Raw genomic sequence first — 16666 nt, 5'->3', positions numbered from 1 at the left:
TATTTTAATATGCCTGAGAGATCACTTGGGAATGCTCATTAAAACAGATGCGTGAGGCTGACCCCAGCTTTATTGAATCCGAATAACTGGAGGTGGGGCCCCAGATCTTATTTCCACACCCACCCAACCCTCGAGGCAATTTTGAGGTTGGTAGGCTGCTCACTAGAGTTTAAGGAGTACTGCTTAATAGAAGGATAATAACCTGCTTCAGAGATTGGTCAGGCGAGCTAACAAGGCAACATGCGTGAAAGTCTTGTAAACCTAGAGCAACCCACTTCTTTGCAAATAATAGTAACTCAATACTCCAAAATAACACCTAAATGATAATAACCGTACAAAAACTGGAGAGTGCACTACAAACTTCGCAGTCCCAGTAGTTACCACAGCTGGTCCCACACCACCTCAGTCAGAGCGACTGTCCCTTTAAGCACCCCCCCCGCCCCATCGCCATTTCGCCTCCCGCTGGACCTCAGGCTGGCTGGCGGCGCGTGCGTGCGGAGCCTCTCCCAGGGTCGGTCGCGGCGGCGCGACGCCGGCGCTTGTTGCGTGCGCGCCTGGCCCCGCCCCTTCCCCTCCTCCCTCTGCGGGGCCTCCCCCGCCCGCGCAGTACAGCTGGGTCAGTGACGCTGGCGCCGCCGCCGCCGCCGCGTTCCATTCTCCGAAGCCGGCGACCGCCTCGCCGCCTCCCTCCCTCTCTCGCCTGCCTCCTCCTCCCGCAGCGCCGGCCAGCGCCAGCTAGACAAGGGCACGCGGGGCCTCGCCGAGACCCGAAAGGGTTGCGGGCTCGCGCAGCGACGGAGCGGATCCTGCGGCGCGGAAGCTGCGAGTGCTGCCCTCCCGGAGGTCTCCGCGCCGCTCCTGGGTGAGTTGTCACCGTGGCCGGGGCGGGCATTGTGTCACTAGCGCGCCTGGCCGGCTGTCAGGGCGCGGGTGGGCGCGCACCGCCGGGATTGGCTCTGTTTGGAGCCCGGGCCGTCTGCTCCCCGCGCCGGCCTGCTGTCACCCGGCTGCGAGCGGCACCGGCCTTAGCCCCGCGCCGGCTTGGCCCGGCCCGGCCCGGCGGGACTGCGGGGTGGCCTTGTGGGCTGTATCGGGGTGGGGAGGACCGGACGGCTGGCTGGAGGTCGAGCACTTGGTCACCCGCACTCTGGGCAGAGCCAGTGGGGCCAGCACTCTTTACCGGGTCCTAGCAGAGGGGTAGGCGGAGGCCGTCTTTATTACTGTTACTATTTCCCTCCGACCGAATAAAGCTGCGGGTCTTGCGCTGGGCAGGGCAGGCTTAGCGGAGGTGGATTTCCTGAGGAAATCGTGGAGTCGCCTGTGCGTATGCGTGAGCCTTCTGGAGCCCCTGTGCCTCGTCTGCGCTTTTAATCTCAAAAACTTTTCTAATTATCTGGACTGAAACTCACCAAAGCCACTTCCTGTCTGTTTTTTCTTTCTTTATTTTTTTTTTGGATATACATGCAGACTTCCTTTTTTACGCCTGACTTTTAGAGACTCCAAATATTAGCGTGAGTCTGACTCTCCAGCACGGTGGTGGCAGTGCAGCTGCCACAGTGGAAAAAGTTACCTGTAACGGGATTGGGACGGGCAGATGGTTATGGGGACTGTAAGACTCAGGAGAAAAGAGGCATCAAAATCAAGTGTTTGCGTGGGTAAAGGGAAATTCACCTCTCAGCAAAGAGGCCTAATGCAGCTGCTGTTGCCACCGAATTTTTTTCTCTGTGGCAGGCGGCATTGCAGGGCTTTGTTGCTCTTGCTAACTGGGGTTGTGTGTGCTCTGCACAGAGTTGAAGAGGATTACCCCGTTCAGTTTAACCACATTTTTACTTCCTTTCTAGATCTGCAGAGTGGGGAGTATGTCTTTCCATCCTTCTCAGTGATTGGTACAGTTCTTTTACTGTTTGAATCCCTTTGGGTTAAAAAATGTGTATGAACTTTTTCTGTCTTGGGAATTCCACACCCAAATTGTCACCATCTAGTGGAGGCTAGTAGAGACATGCCCTTGGCGCTGAGTTCTGAGTTTTCTGAGCTTTGCATTTTTTAGTTAGATGCATATTCAACCAGAAATGAATATTTTTCTCAGAGTTGGATATTTCTACCCCTCAGTAAAGGAGTATTTTAATAAAACAACAATAATAGCAATAATGTGGAAAAGTTCTTGAGGACTTCCTGTGTGCCAAGCTTTTTGCTGAGAGTTTCACTTTTGCATTTCATTTAATAACAGATTTTTTAGGTGGTTATTGTCTTCCCGTTTTTCAATTGAGACCAAAGCTAGACAAGTTAAATAACTTGCCAGAGATCACAAAGATAGATTCTGGAGTCTTTCTAGAGCTTTCTTGCACTATTACTTCAGCCTGTTTCTGAGATTATGAGTATCCTTAACTCTCCAAGATACACATTTATGGTATATTTGCACAACACTTATTTGTTCATTCAGTTTCACAAGTATTTATGTGATACAGAATGTTTGCCAGACACATTCTATACTAGGTGTTGGGATACTGCAATGAATAAGACAGAATAAGTCCTCATAGAGTTCACTAAGTCAACTTGTTTTGGTTTGTGTTGTTTGCTTTCCTTAGGGTCCATTTGCTGTTTAAGAAACTTCTGCCTAGTAAGTTAAATAAGGGACAGTATCAGTATGAAGCCTGGAGATGGGATTCTTGTGTACAGAGCGAGTTCTTGGATACTGTAGTAGAAATGGTATATGAAACAAATCCTCACCTATTACTGGAAGGGCTTAGAACTCTAGGTGGTCAGTGTTTAAACCTGAGAACAAAGCCACTATCAAATGGCACAGTTTTACTTAATTGCAGAGGCTCGCCTTCTCAAAACCCAGAATTTAGCCCACTGAAAGAAGAGGAAGACAGGTTGAATAAGGTGCTACATGCAGAGGCTGGCAGGTGAGGAGGCCTCAGCACTTTGCTTGGTTTCCTGGCAGGTCTCCATGGTGCCGTGATTGAACTTGTGCTCTTATGTAATGGTGCATCTCCTGGCAGGGGATTTCCTCCTTGGCTGTTGCTGGGGCAGCAGTTCCTGCTGCTCCCTACCCCCTCCACACATACATATGCACTCACCCTCCAAAGGTAGTAATTCACCTGGCTTCTAAAAGTAAGACTTCTTTCAAGTTTATTGTTACTAAGCATTGTTTCACTTGCTGCAAGCTTGTCCATTCCCTAGATAAAAACTTGCCTTTTGTTTCAAAACTTTCCTTGTGTTCTTGCTCCATATCCTTAGCTCTCCTGACAACCAGTTTACTGCTAGTATCCTCTGTGGGTTCAGGGAAATACAGCAGCTTTACAAAACAAACAAAAAGTCAGCGAGGAATATGATATTCCTTCATTGCAGTAGCAGGTGAACTGGGAGAATAAAACACTTGCTGGTAGAAAGGAAAAGACTGAGAGCACAGGCGCTTGTCTTTCCCTTCTGCTTCCCCATTTACCAAGGGACAATTCATGAGAGACAGTAGCAGGGCCATTTGCAGATCCACTGGGCCAGGTTGCATAACTGCCATACATAGGGCATTTTACTGAACTCCTGAGTTGACATGCGATCTCTAGGCTGAAGCTGAAAGCAGGATTCATTTTCCCTTTTCTGTCTCCTTAGACTCTAGGGAATACTTGTTTTGGGATTTCCTCAAGCAGTAAGAGAACCATGAGAAGGAACAGAGAAAGGAATTCTGTGGCTTTTTTTTTTTTTTTTTTTAAGCCGTGAAAGCAAACATTGCTCTTTTGCAGACATGAGTATTGACGATTAGGACATTTGGGTTAAGGGAAGCACTTAGACAAATGCATGTGTGATGAGAGGCTCCCCTGGTTTCTCTCCAAATCTATGTGGGGTTACCTACATAGTCCATTTTCTGTTGCTGTAACAAAATTTCTGAGAATCAGGTAATTTAAGGGTCGAAGTTTATTTGACTCACAGTTTTGGAGACTGGGAAGTTCAAGAGCTTGGTGCTGGCATTCTGCATCATAGGGCATCACATAGTGAAGCAGCATTCTTGATAGTTTGTGTCTCTTCCTCCTCTTAAGCCACTAATGCCATCATGGAGGCCCCACCCTCATGACCTTATCCGGACCTAATTACCTGTCAATACCTCCACCTTCCTATCCTACCTCCAAATAGCATTAACATATACATTTGAAATTTAAAATTCCAACACTTGAATTTTTAGGGGACACGTTTTAACCAGAGCACTTATATACCTCACTATAGTGAAGTTTCAATTTAGTGGAGTAATCTTTTAAAAATTCATGTTCTTAAGTTATGTTGCTACATCATGGAATACTTGGAAACCAGAGCAATGAGAAATACCGCCTGTAATGTGGGAGAGCTGTTTCTCTGTTGATGGGAGCAAAGACTATAGCTTGAGTTTAGAGCTGGAGGCTTTGTGATGGGCATGTGAAGCTGTTTATGGCTTTGGATCTGAGACCTAGGAAGCTGTCAGGCAAGCGTTGGGGTGACTGCCTTCAAACATCAAGATCTGTTCACTGGACCCTGGCTCAGATTCAGTGTAATCATTGTTTCCTTGGATGATCGTAAGTTCATTTTTTAAAAAATATTTTTTTAGTTGTATATGGCCACAGTGCCTTCATGCGATGCTGAGGATCGAACCCAGTGCCTCACATGAGCTAGGCAAACATTCTGTGAGTACTGTTGTGTGTAAACCTTTTATGTGAGAAGGTGGAGGTCCTGATAGGCCCTCTGTGTTCTTCCTTCTTGTGCTCATGACTATCTATAAGGTGCCCTTTAGTTTTGTTTTGGCCTAGAAACCAGTGGCTCTCTCATCCTCTGGTTCTCAGCTGAGTGTGGAAGTCTTTATATGGTAGTCCTCAGCAGTGGCACTGAGCTGGATTGCTGCACCTGTGAAAGGCCAGCTATACTACTGTCAAGGTGGGGTTGAGCAGTATCTCTGAAGATACGGGGTATAGCACAGTAGGAAGTGCAACAACTGCAGCAAGAACTGAACCAGACTTCACAGACTCTAGTGTTGCTTGTGATGTACTCTCCCTGCCTGGCTTTTACATCTCAAAAAAGGAAAACAGCCATCCTTGAAACATCTGAAGGCCGCATGCCAAGAATTCATGCTGTACTCCCAAAACAGGATATTACTGAAGCATTTTCTCAAGCAGAAACAGATGTAGTTCCCTGTTACTATGGCCATTGTTAGTAGATCCTTAGAATTACCTGATAATGTGTGTCCTAATGTGTACCCCCCCCACACAGCAGTATTTCATTTAAAATTTTTAAAAATAGAACCCCATTTCTTGATTTGGGAAAGTTAGCTTGGGATTCCGGATAACAGCAATAGATTCTCAGTGAGTCTGTAGGCTGCAGAGGTGGTGACTGACAATTCTTTATTACTCAGAAGAGGATCTTCTATGGTGAAAAGTTAAACAGGATTCTTTTTTCTCTTGCTATTGAGATTGGAAACAGAATCTCAAAGAGACAGAATAGGGACTCTTTCCCAGCCTCCTTTTAATACCTTTTCTTAAGGGGGAGAAACATCTATCTCATCTTTCCAAATCCAGTTTAGTTGCCAGCAGTGACTTGCCTTCACCCATAGAAGTTTAAGATTAGAGTGTGGAGCTATTCTTTGTGTACACCATCTTGCTTAATTTTTCATTTCAGCTATTAGGATTCAACTTCTAACAAGGTCAGTAAAAGTGAAACTGGCTTCTGAGACTGGATAGAAGGCTGTTTATCCAACTCTTCCTTCTTTGGGTTGTTTTCTGTTGATCTCAGTAAAGTGGGTGGAAGTTTGAAAAAGAATAAGATCGCTTTGCTTACTTTGCATTTTAAATCATAGTAGTCTGAGCAAACTGATTGAGGGAAATTTTGTTTTTTAATTGCCAATACACTGGAATGAGATTATAGTGTTTGGAAGATAGAGGGGGTGGGGTGGGGCAGTGGGGAGTTGGGGAAGGAGGAGAACTCACCATGATTTGACCATCCTAACAAACATCCTTTCTGTGTATCCTGTTTTTTTCTATCTTTAGTGGTAATTCAATTTTGTATTGTGTTTTTTTCCCCTCATTAGCTTTATATCAAAAACAGTTTCCTGTGATGCACCCTTTATCATTATTTTTTATTTTAGTGCTAGGGCTCAAACCCAGGAATACTTTACCAGTGAGCTACATTCCCAGCCCTTTTAATTTTTTATTTTGAGACAGTGTCTTGCTATGTTGCCTAGGGCCTCACTAAGAGACTGAGACTGGCCTCAGACTTGCAATCCTTCTGCTTCAGCCTCCTGAGTCACTGGGATTACATTTGTGCACCACCATGCCTGGCTTCTTTTTTATTTTGAGACAGGGTCTAAGTTGCCCAGGCTGACCTTGAACTTGTAATTCTTCTGCCTTAACCTCCTGAGTTGCTGGGATTACAAGTGTGCATCAGTATGCTAGGCTCAGGGAGAGATTTTAAAAACTATACCTATATTCCACTCTATATTTACACTTTGAAGTTGACATTCTATTTAGTTATACAGTTTATTTTAGGGAGAACAGTGTTATAGCAGAATCTTTTGGTCCTGTGGTTTGGAGTATTTTATATTGAATCAAGAAAAGATGCTGCCAGGAAAAAATTTTTACCTTAGTTTTGAAGTTTGAACTCTCCAGTGACATTGTTTTCAAATCTTTGATGCAGAACTTTACACATTGGTGAGAATTGACAAATCTAAAAGTGCTTAAATTCATGTACGTGTACTACTGCTTTAAAAAAAAAAAGAATTTTCATTCTGAAGCCTCACTTCTAAATCATGTCGTGTTTTACAGGGAACTTTACTGTACCCCATGAGAGCCTTCCTTATCAAGTGAAATTTATAGTTCTCAGAAGTTTTTCCTTTCCTTGTGAAAAATTTCATGCCAGGGTTCTGTGCACCTGCTTCTGCTAGGCTGGGAAGCGAACCAGCAAGGTAGGGAGGAGAGGGAGGGACTAACTGCAGCGAAAATGCAGGGCTGATGGAAAATGCTCTAGCACAGCTTTCATGGGCTCTCACAGGTGGACCTCGGTTACACCTGAGGTTAAAAAATGCAGATCAGGCTGGATACCAAAAGGAGCAGATGGTGCCGCTGAGCTGTCATTTCCTCTACAGGATCTACCCCTGAGTGATTTTATATCATACCAACGGTCTTACTAGAATAATGCAACAGTGTGTCTTCTTTTGCCCTTGCCCTAATTGTAATTAGTGTTCATGACCAAAAACTGGTCTTCCTTTCCCCTGCCTCTAGATCCCTACTAAATGCTCTTGAAAGTGTACACATGTAGGTCACCTAATTGTTTTATCAGGAGGTAAAGATAGTTCTACTCTTGGACAGATGTGGCATAGGGCACATGCCCTTTGTCCAACAAGACAGATAAAAACATGGAACTTGAATTATTTTCTCTGTAACCAAGCCCAAGGAACCTCCAGAAAGTTCTCTATTGTGTGTGTGTGTGTGTGTGTGTGTGTGTGTGTGAATGTAGTCATAACTTTCTTGCCAAAGTTTTGGGATTTGGAGCAGACCCTGCCTGTTAATACAAGTTCTGTTCCCAAGTCCTAGGAGTTTCAAAAGGTTGAGTGAGGTGACATGACAGTCTTATATGAAGGTTCAAATTATTATTTCTTAAAAGTTTTTTAGTTGTAGATGAACACAATAGTATTTATTTTTATGTGGTGCTGAGGATCGAACCCAGTGCCTCACACATGGCTAGGTAAGTGCTCTACCACTGAGCTACAGCCACAGCCCCTGAAGGTTCAGATTCTTGACAGTAGGTATCTAGTTGCTACCAAAATTCCTTGCACAACAACCAAGCATGGGAAAAGAGACACAATAGACCCAGGAGATGTTAAGAATTAACAGAATGAGACTTAGGGAATTGTCTTATTCTATCTTCTCATTTTTTTAGAAAGTAAAAATGGGATATGGATCCTCAGAGCTGACTTAACTGAGTGTTGACAGGACCAATGGAAAATCCGGGCTCCATATTCCTAGTCTAGTGCTTTTTCTACCCCAGTGTGATCACCTTGTTTCTCCTCTGGGTCCTTCCCATGAAAGGGAACTGGAAACCTAACAGAGTTTGTGGTTCATATTGTTTTGAACAAAATTCATGTCTCTTCTGTTTTTGTTATGATTGTGCTTTTGAGTTGAATATTGAGATTACAAAGGGAATGAGTCTTTAAGGTCAGTTTGTCTCCTGGAGAACCATTCTGTCTTTCATTTTGGGTGGTACTGGAGGATTAAACTTAGCACTTCAAACTTTTGAATATGCTAGGCAAGTGCTTTACCACTGAGCCACATCCTCAACTCTTACTTTATTTTATTTTTTATATTGAGACAGGGCCTCCCTAAGTTACTGAGGCTATCTTCGAACTTTCAATCCTCTTGCCTCAGCCCCCTGAGCTGGGATAGGCCACCATGCCTGGGTCTTTTTTGATTTTTATTTTGAGACAGAGTCTTGCTAAATTGCTGAGATGGTCTCAGACTTGGGATCCTCGTGCCTCAGCCTCCCCAGTTGCTGGGATTATAGGAGTGTGCCACCACGTCTGGCTCTCTGAAAACTATTCTTAAAATGGGTGCAGTTGTACCTAGGCAGGGCCTAGGTATTTTATCTCTATGCTGTGCTTGTTTGCAATTCAAAATACCACCTGACTTCAGGCCAGTGAGGTGTGTTCTCTGCCAGTTTTCCCTTTGGGGCCCTCTAGCCCAGGTGGGACAGTGGCAATTTCTAATTAACATCCTAGACTGAGTAGTATTCTTTCCGATTGATCGAGAGACAACACGAAGCAATCTGGGAGAGCTGATTCCATCCTCTACCCCCATCCTTGCTTCCATTTCACCCCACCCAACCCCACCTAACCCTTTTAATAGACCAAAACCCTCTCAGTTGCAGTTCTTACTTCCTCAGGCTTGTTTTTTGTGGAATCAGCCACCCACTCAGATGGAGTGTGAATGCACATCTCTAACTGTATGTTTCTAACTAGTCAGGAAGGAAACAGGTCATATATGCTGGCTTTCCTCATCCCAGAAAGCCAGTTAGCACAGTTTTATGTTGACTGGGTGCTGCTGCTTCATTTGGCATGCTTAAGACATTACTAGAGAATTAATGAATGGAATGTTGGCTGGTCCACTTCTTTATCAATCCTTAATTTTCCATCCCGCCTCCAGATAGAAACTCTGCTGTGGGAAGGCCATCTCCCTCCTTGTTTCAGTCCTGTGGGGATTTTGCTTGTTACCCAGGATGATAGCAAGAAAAACAGGCTCTGGGTTTCATAAGAGTTCATCGGTCCATCTTTTTTTCCCCTTTACATGCACCCTCAAGTCATGATAATTTGTGAGCTGATTATCTGGTTGGGCTGTGATGCTGGTCTGGTGGGAGGTGAGTAGATAGTTGCTGCAGAAACGAAAAGGAAGTAACTCTAGTCATTTGTTTGGCATGTATTTAGTGAATGCCTGTTCTGGGCATTAGGTATACTATACTACGTATTAGGTGTGACAAAGAACAAGATGGGCACAGTACTTGCCTGCATGGAGTTAGCAGTCTGGGGAATACCCAGGGGTTAATATGAGACAGTACTGGAGAATTCTGCTGGGTATGTGGTGGTGCATGCCTGCTGTGTGTGCAGTAGACTCTCATCCTGACTGCTCTCACTTGTCTGTGACTTCTGTCCTCTAAGCCTGTAGTCACCCTGGAAGGGACAGAATGACTGGAGAACTATCCCTGGAGAGTCCCCCTTGCCTCCCTAGCAAACCGCTTTCCATTTTCTGGAGTAAGGTAATCTAGGAGTTTGTTATGTCCTGAGGATTCCTGCTGTCCAGGTTTACTTAACCAATCAGATTTTAATCCATAAGTGTTTTGGGGACCTGAATATGCTTTTTTCTTTTTTTAATTAAGGGAGAAAATGCAGGTGAGAATTTTACAGTAAGAAATTTGGAAAGTATGGTTTGGGGTTGTGGCTCAGTAGTAGAGTGCTGCCTAGCATGTGTGAGGCATTGGGTTTGATTCTCAGCACTGCATATGAATAAATGAAATAAGGTCCATTGACAACTAAAAAAATATTTATAAAAAAAGGAATTTGGAAAGTAGTCGGTAGACTACTCAGAATAGCTCAGATTCCTAAGGAAATCATTTTCCTTCTCTTATCTCCCCAACCCTCAGTTTTAGATATGAATATTGATTTGTGAAATCTTTTTTCCTGTTTCTTTGTTTCTATGACTTAATAACCCCTTAGGGGCAGCTGAGGACTTAGGCTCCCAATAGACATAGGTTCCCCTGTATTTTTACCTCTCTAGGTAGCTTTGTCTGTGCAGTCCCAGGCTGACATTGTAAGTTCCCTGAAGTCAGGGACTACCTCATTCACTTCTTTTTACCCACTTCTCAATTAATAGGTTGATGAATAAGTGATTGACCAGGAGTAAAGGATTAAAATTAAAAGTGTGGGAGGGCAAGGTGATGTTGAGGCACTGAGTCTTGATGATAAGGAATGAAACAGTGTTATTGTTGATTAAATTCTGAAATTGAAGATATTTGGAAGGGGACTTGGTTTGAGTGAAAAACACAAATAAGGTGGTAAAAGCTGTTGAAAATTTGCCAAGTTTACTCTGGTCGCAGGAAAAGAAGACTGTTTAGGAACCATGGTGTTGGGAAGTGAAGGAAAGAGGGGATGTTGTCCAGAATGTTTTAACAAGATCAGACACAAACTCTAGTGCCTCTTAAGTGTTATGGTTGGAATATACCAAAGAGCCATTTCTGCTGATTTTCATGTGCAGATCTTTATTTCTAGATTCCGTAGTTCTTGTAAAAGCCTCAGGAGGCCTCAGTCACTCCCTGAAGCCAAGTTACACATTTGCCCCTGCAGTTTGGAGAAATAAATATATTTTGTGTCCAGCATGAATGAATAATATGAGATGGCTTGTTTCTTTGTTCTCTGGCATTGAACTCTTTTGGTGGCACTTCTGTTACTTATGGAATTATAGAATATAATTGTGTGGGTCATCTCCTTTGATGGCCTGTGTGTGCTTTTTTAAAAGCACATTTTTGAAACTGGAGCTATTCTGTACAAATGCTGACATGCTTTTCTAGGAATTCATGTGAGCAGTAGTAAAATGAAGAGATTTCAGAGCCTTTGGTGTAAGTGTCACTGTCTGTCAATAGGGAAGATATTGGTAGGTGACAAGGTGAATATTTTTCAAGCAGTGTATCTGACTCATTCGTTAATTGAACAAGTATTTATTGAATGCTGTCTACTATATAGTTATCTCCCCACTGGGATTCTTTGCAGTAGACAATTTAATACTTAATTATGCATTTTGATTTGTTCTCCAATGTTTTGGTTAGTCTTTTCTGTTCATAAACTTCAAACCCCTTGAGGATGATTTAAGTTTCTTCTGTGTTTAATTTGGAGGCTGGGCTTCCATATTAATATCAGCAAAGCTTTTTTCATTTTACAGAATGCTTTCACTTAAGACATCTCGTGAAAAACAGGTGATCTTCTATACCTTTGGGTTCTGACTCTGCATATTCAAGCAACCTTGAATTGAACACTTTTGGGGAAAAAGGTTGTGTTTGTGCAAACAATGTGTACAGCCTTTTTTTGAAGGAGTCATTAAGCAATTTGGTATAAAAACTATTTGCATAGAATTTACATTGTATTATGTCTTATAAGTAATCTAAAGATGATTTACTATAGATAGGAAGATTAGTGTAGATTATGTACAAATACGACACCATTTTATATAAGGAACTTGAACATCTACAGATTTTGTTATTCATGGAAATAAACCAGTCCCTGTGGGTAGTAAGAGAGGACTATACATCAAGGACAATTTTAGTCCCATTTTTCATATGGGAAAAGGAAAACCCAAATTTGGCAAACAGTAGGTATTCAGCAGCTACTGTACTTGTATAGTAGGGATGCTGAGTCATCTGGGGCTCAAACACTAAATCAAATATTTGTAGCTCATGCTGGGAAATGAGGAACCTCTGGGGATTGCGCAATTGATAAACTTACTTGCTGAGAAACAGCAATATAATAGCAGTAGTTCCTTTCCTGATCCCTCACCACTATCTCAATACAAGGTCAGTATGCTCTTGTGTACTTATGGGACAAAACTGTGAATGTCTACTTTTTTTTTTTGGTACTGAGCATTGAACCCAGGGGTGCTTTACCACTGAGCTATATCCCCAGGCCTTTTAAAATTATTTTATTTTAAAAAATTTTTTCAGGGTACTGGGGATTGAACTCATGGGCACTTGACTCCTGAGCCACATCCCCATCCTTATTTCGTATTTTTATTTAGAGATGGTCTCACTGAGTTGCCTAACGTCTTGCCATTGCTGAGGTTGGCTTTGAACTCATGATCCTCCTGTCTCAGCCTCGCAAGCTGATTACAGGCACCATGCCTAGCTTATTTTTTATTTTGAGACAGGGTCTTGCAAAGTTTCTGAGACTGGCCTTGAACTTGGGATCCTTCTCTCTCAGCCTCAAAAGTTTCTGGGATTACAAGTGTGAGCCACCATTTTAGCATATGTGTACTAACTTAAATGGCAGTCTTCTTATCCTAACTAAGGAAATGTGTTCTGTTTACAATATAAGAGGTTTTTATTTTTATTCTTTTGGAAGAAGAGGGAAAGACCATAGGGACAAAACCCTCTTATTTAGAAATCTATGTAGTTGGCAGGTTATTAGAAGGTCCAGATGAAAGTAAAACAGCAGAAATTCTGAATTTGTTGGGACCCAAGGACTGTGCCATGAAGATTTTGAGCAGCTTTGGAAGCTTACTCTGAATCAGGCATTGTTGGAATCTTTGTCCTAACCATTCTTCTGCATGTGTGTTTTGACTCTGGGCATCAAAGTGAGTCTAGGGCCTGCCCCTGAAATGCCTGTGCTACTTCCAAAGGGAAACTGTCTTTGCCTCAGGAACTATGAGGGCTCCTGAAGACACTTCCTTGCTTTTGCTTTTGTCACCAGGAGCGCAGTATCTCCTATAGGCCAGGTTCCTCTTCCCCACTGTACTGCCCTTGTTTGCAGAGCCCCAAGATGAGCCTGTGTGGGTAGTAAGGCGGTTAGCAGTGGAGGGATTGCCTTACCCCTGGCAGCTTAGAGTTGAAGGAATATAAAGCAGTACTAATGTTCTTGGGCAGGGATGTGCTTTTTAGTCTGTTTTTCCCATTTAGTTGGGAGAGTGGAGGAGTAAGGCTGGCTATTGGCCTTGCAGTTTACCCCTTCCCATGTCCAGTGAAAATGAACAGAAGTGGGTACTTATGTGAAGCCAGTGGAGGGTAGTGGACTTTAAAATTAGAGTGATCCTGCTTTCAGCCTCGTCACTGCCGCTTACCAATTTTATAACCTTGAGCAAATTTAACCTCTTTGAGGCTGAGTTTTATCATTTGTAAAATGAAAATGGTGTTAACGCTATTTCTAGAAGGGTAGCTACCAAATATTAATTATCTGGGTAAGGAATTCTTTGTTGTGAAGATAAAGGGAACTATGACTTCTAAAACTTCCTTTTTGTATCATTTGAATTTTTTACCTGGGATTTGGCACATAGTAAGTGCTCAGTATATATTAATGTTGTTACCTTCATGACTATGCTTAAAATGTGGCGTGAGTTGTGCCTACTTTAAAGTTACCGAAAGTGAGGCATAGCATAATTAGGTGATGTTTTAAAGGCCTGATATTGGGTTACAGCAGAAGTGGTGCTTGGCACCTGCATGGTCTCAGTCAGTGCTTGCTTTGTCAGAGTGGAAAGTAGCAAACCCAGAGGTCTTTCAGATGTGCAAAGAGGAGTCTGGCCAGGGCTACAGACTTGCAATGAAGCAGAGCACTGTTGGTCTGCACAGAGGGGTTAGCAAGGGTCATTTTGTTTGGTGGGGTGGAGACCAGCCTTGGACCACATCCTTTCCCTGCATTCCCGGGCAGATGGACCACATCCTGAGTGACTAAAGGGAGGGACTTGTTTCCTCTCCTTTTTCTTCCACATCCTCCTTGTTGGTAGGTGACAGACTCCCTGCCACAGCTCTTGTTGTGGTCAGTTCTCTGAATTCAGATTCACATTCAGAACATTCAAGTCTGGTCTTCTGTGAGACTGTCCCTGCTGCTAGAGGACACCCTGACAGCCACCTCAGGAACCTGTGCATTTTCTTCTTCCTTTATCCTGGCAGACCTGCAGAGGACAAGTACAGCTTCTCTAGGAGAAGGCCTCCCTCTCGATCCTCCTTGGTTCTACCATAATGTCTGACCCACCACAGTAACTATCTGCCTGTTTCGGGAGACTGAATGGTGGCACTGAAGCCATTCTTGGTAGGAAATAGGTTCTGAACTTCACTGGGGACTTCTATATATTCACATTTGGAGAACAAAAATCCTTGAGTGGTTTCTACCCAGGGCTGTTTCCAGAGAAGAGATTCTCATCCCCAAACGCAGCCCTGGAATCAGAGCTGATTAAGCCCCCAGCTTCGCACCTTGGGTTTTTAAGGCATACTTTTCATCCTTTTCCTTTCTGTTTTCTCCATATCAGGCATTTCCACATTTGCCCTGTTCCCTTCCTTCTTCACAGGGGTCCCGAAATACTAACCAGGTAGGGAAAATACAGACAATGCAATGCCAAAAGTTTTACCAGTCTGTGTAGTGAACTGTAAGAAGGCTGGTGCAAATTTGTACAGATTCCTGCTCTTCATTTTTTTTTTTTTTTGGTATTGTTCACCTGTGTTTCAAATACACCCTTTGCCACATTGCATTCAGTGGTGATTAGCAAACTCTGTAGTCCATTTTTCTTTGGATTTTCTTCTTTTTTGTGGGTATTGGGTTTATAGTTCATTATTTCCCAGCAGGATCTTAAAAGTATGAGGGAATCTACCCTTGAGTCATCCACCTTTTTGTTTTTTAAATTTTTTTTAGATGTTGATAGGCCTTTATTTTTATTCATTTATTTATATGTGGTGCTGAGAATCGAACCCATAACTCGCACATGCTAGGCAAGTGCTCTAACTGAGCTACAACCCCAGTCCCAAGTCACCCACCTTTTTATACTCACTGCTAACCAGGTGACTGTACCTCTTTAGAGGAGTCTGTTCTCACTTCTTTTGGCTTGAATCTTGAAGACTTCCTGGAAGGGACTTCCTTTCTCTTAGCTAATTACAAAATAAAAATAAGAAACCACCCACCAAAGGTGAAAGCTCCTCAAAAATACAAGTTGTTCAGGACCTTTATCATGTTTTCCTGGTATTCATCTTGGTTTTGAAGTTAGTTTTGTTTGAACTAATTCTGGTTTTAAGGGTGATGACTGAAAATTTTGGAAGAGGTGATTTTATAAAAGAACTAAGTTCTGTATTTATTATAGAGCTAATCCTGAGTTTGCAGGAGCAGCTTCAGGACACCAGGGAGGGAGGTATGGCACACTGCCTTGGAGCTGTCATCAAGGATGTCACCTTTTGGGAACCATATTGTAGACAGTCCCTGGCCTATGTAAAGTCGTGCCTGTGTCTTATCAGAAATGAACCAGATGGTATTTCTAGTAAAACTGTGGCAGATGTTCTTGCTGTCAGAATTAATTTAAAATTTTTACATGTCAGTGTAGATTTATGGAACTCTTGCTTTTGGGGTTTTGGTCATGGGTTGGGGGGCTGCCCTTACCTTTCGGAGACTTCGTAACTCTTAACTCTGCTTTTCTATCCCTTCTGATTACTTTTTTTCTCCAAATGGGTAATTTGTTGGGGAGAGGTACAAAGTGGCGAATCTTCCCTTAGCGTAAGCTGAAGATTGCTGATGGGATCATGTCCTGGCTACAGAGATACCTTTGGTGACCAAAGTGGCCATCACTTGGTCAAGACTTTTGGATTTAGCAGGTATGATATTTAGAAAGAGTAACCGTGTCTGAGTAGCCCAGAAAAGGAAGAAAAAAAATCCCCCGGGGAGTGGGACAAGGCAGGAAGGTGTTGAGTGCCAGGCACTGCTCGGTGCTTTCCCTAGGTGGGCTTTGCTAGATCAGGACACCAGGCTTGCAACATTAAGTGCTGTAATTTACTGTGTTGGAGTGCGGACAGAGTTGGAGTAATTCCAAGGTGTTTCTTTTATGGCAGATAAAGTTTTTGTAGTTTAGAAATTTGGGATGGGGGATGAGGTGATGAGGGAATCAGGAGAACAAATGCCTGGAGAAAGGTGGGTAGTGGGGAGGGGGAGCTGCAGTGTAGGAGTGCGTGGGAGTGAATTGCCTCGCTGAAGGGTGTGGAAAGGAGAAATCAACAAAGACCAGCTAAATGGAAAAAGAGAGGGTGAGGTGTAAGGGGTCTGTCTGAGGGTGTGCAGTTGGATGATGGCAGTTCTTCCCTGAGTGGCACCCTGGGATTTGCTTGGGACCCAGAGAACTAGATAGCTTCTATATTTAGTCAGGTGGCAATTGAGCCCCCACAGGAAACCCTTTAATCCCTGGTTTTTATAAACTGGTCTATGCTCTGCTGAAAGGCATTGGTAACCATTTCAGTTACCAAGGCACGATTATCTGCCTTTGAAATGTGCCTTTGTGGATCCCCATTTGACCCAATGGGAGGGTCTGGCAATGCCCTGTTCAGTTATCCCAATTCCCTGTTGCATCAGAGGTCATGCCTGTCCTGTTCTGACATTTTCCTCTAAGTGACCTCTGGCTCCTTCCTTTCCTTTCAGGGATGAGTTAGGCCTGGGAAAGCT

The 16666-nt window shown here is 43.4% G+C and overlaps 1 protein-coding gene across 9 annotated transcripts in view; it reads left to right on the top strand.

The window, feature by feature from the left end:
- Positions 1–608: 608 nt before the first annotated feature.
- SUSD6 (sushi domain containing 6) overlaps positions 609–16666 on the top strand; it is a 95215-nt gene continuing 79157 nt past the window's right edge. For all 9 annotated transcript variants that reach the window (XM_079127133.1, XM_079127142.1, XM_079127141.1 and 6 more), the window contains exon 1: positions 609–862. The gene's annotated coding sequence lies outside the window, so the exon portion shown is untranslated. The remainder of the gene's footprint in view (positions 863–16666) is intronic.

Source organism: Sciurus vulgaris (genome assembly GCF_902686455.1).
Source record: "Sciurus vulgaris genome assembly, chromosome: 2".
Classification (NCBI taxonomy): domain Eukaryota; kingdom Metazoa; phylum Chordata; class Mammalia; order Rodentia; family Sciuridae; genus Sciurus; species Sciurus vulgaris.
This window is presented reverse-complemented; position numbering and strand designations above follow the sequence as displayed.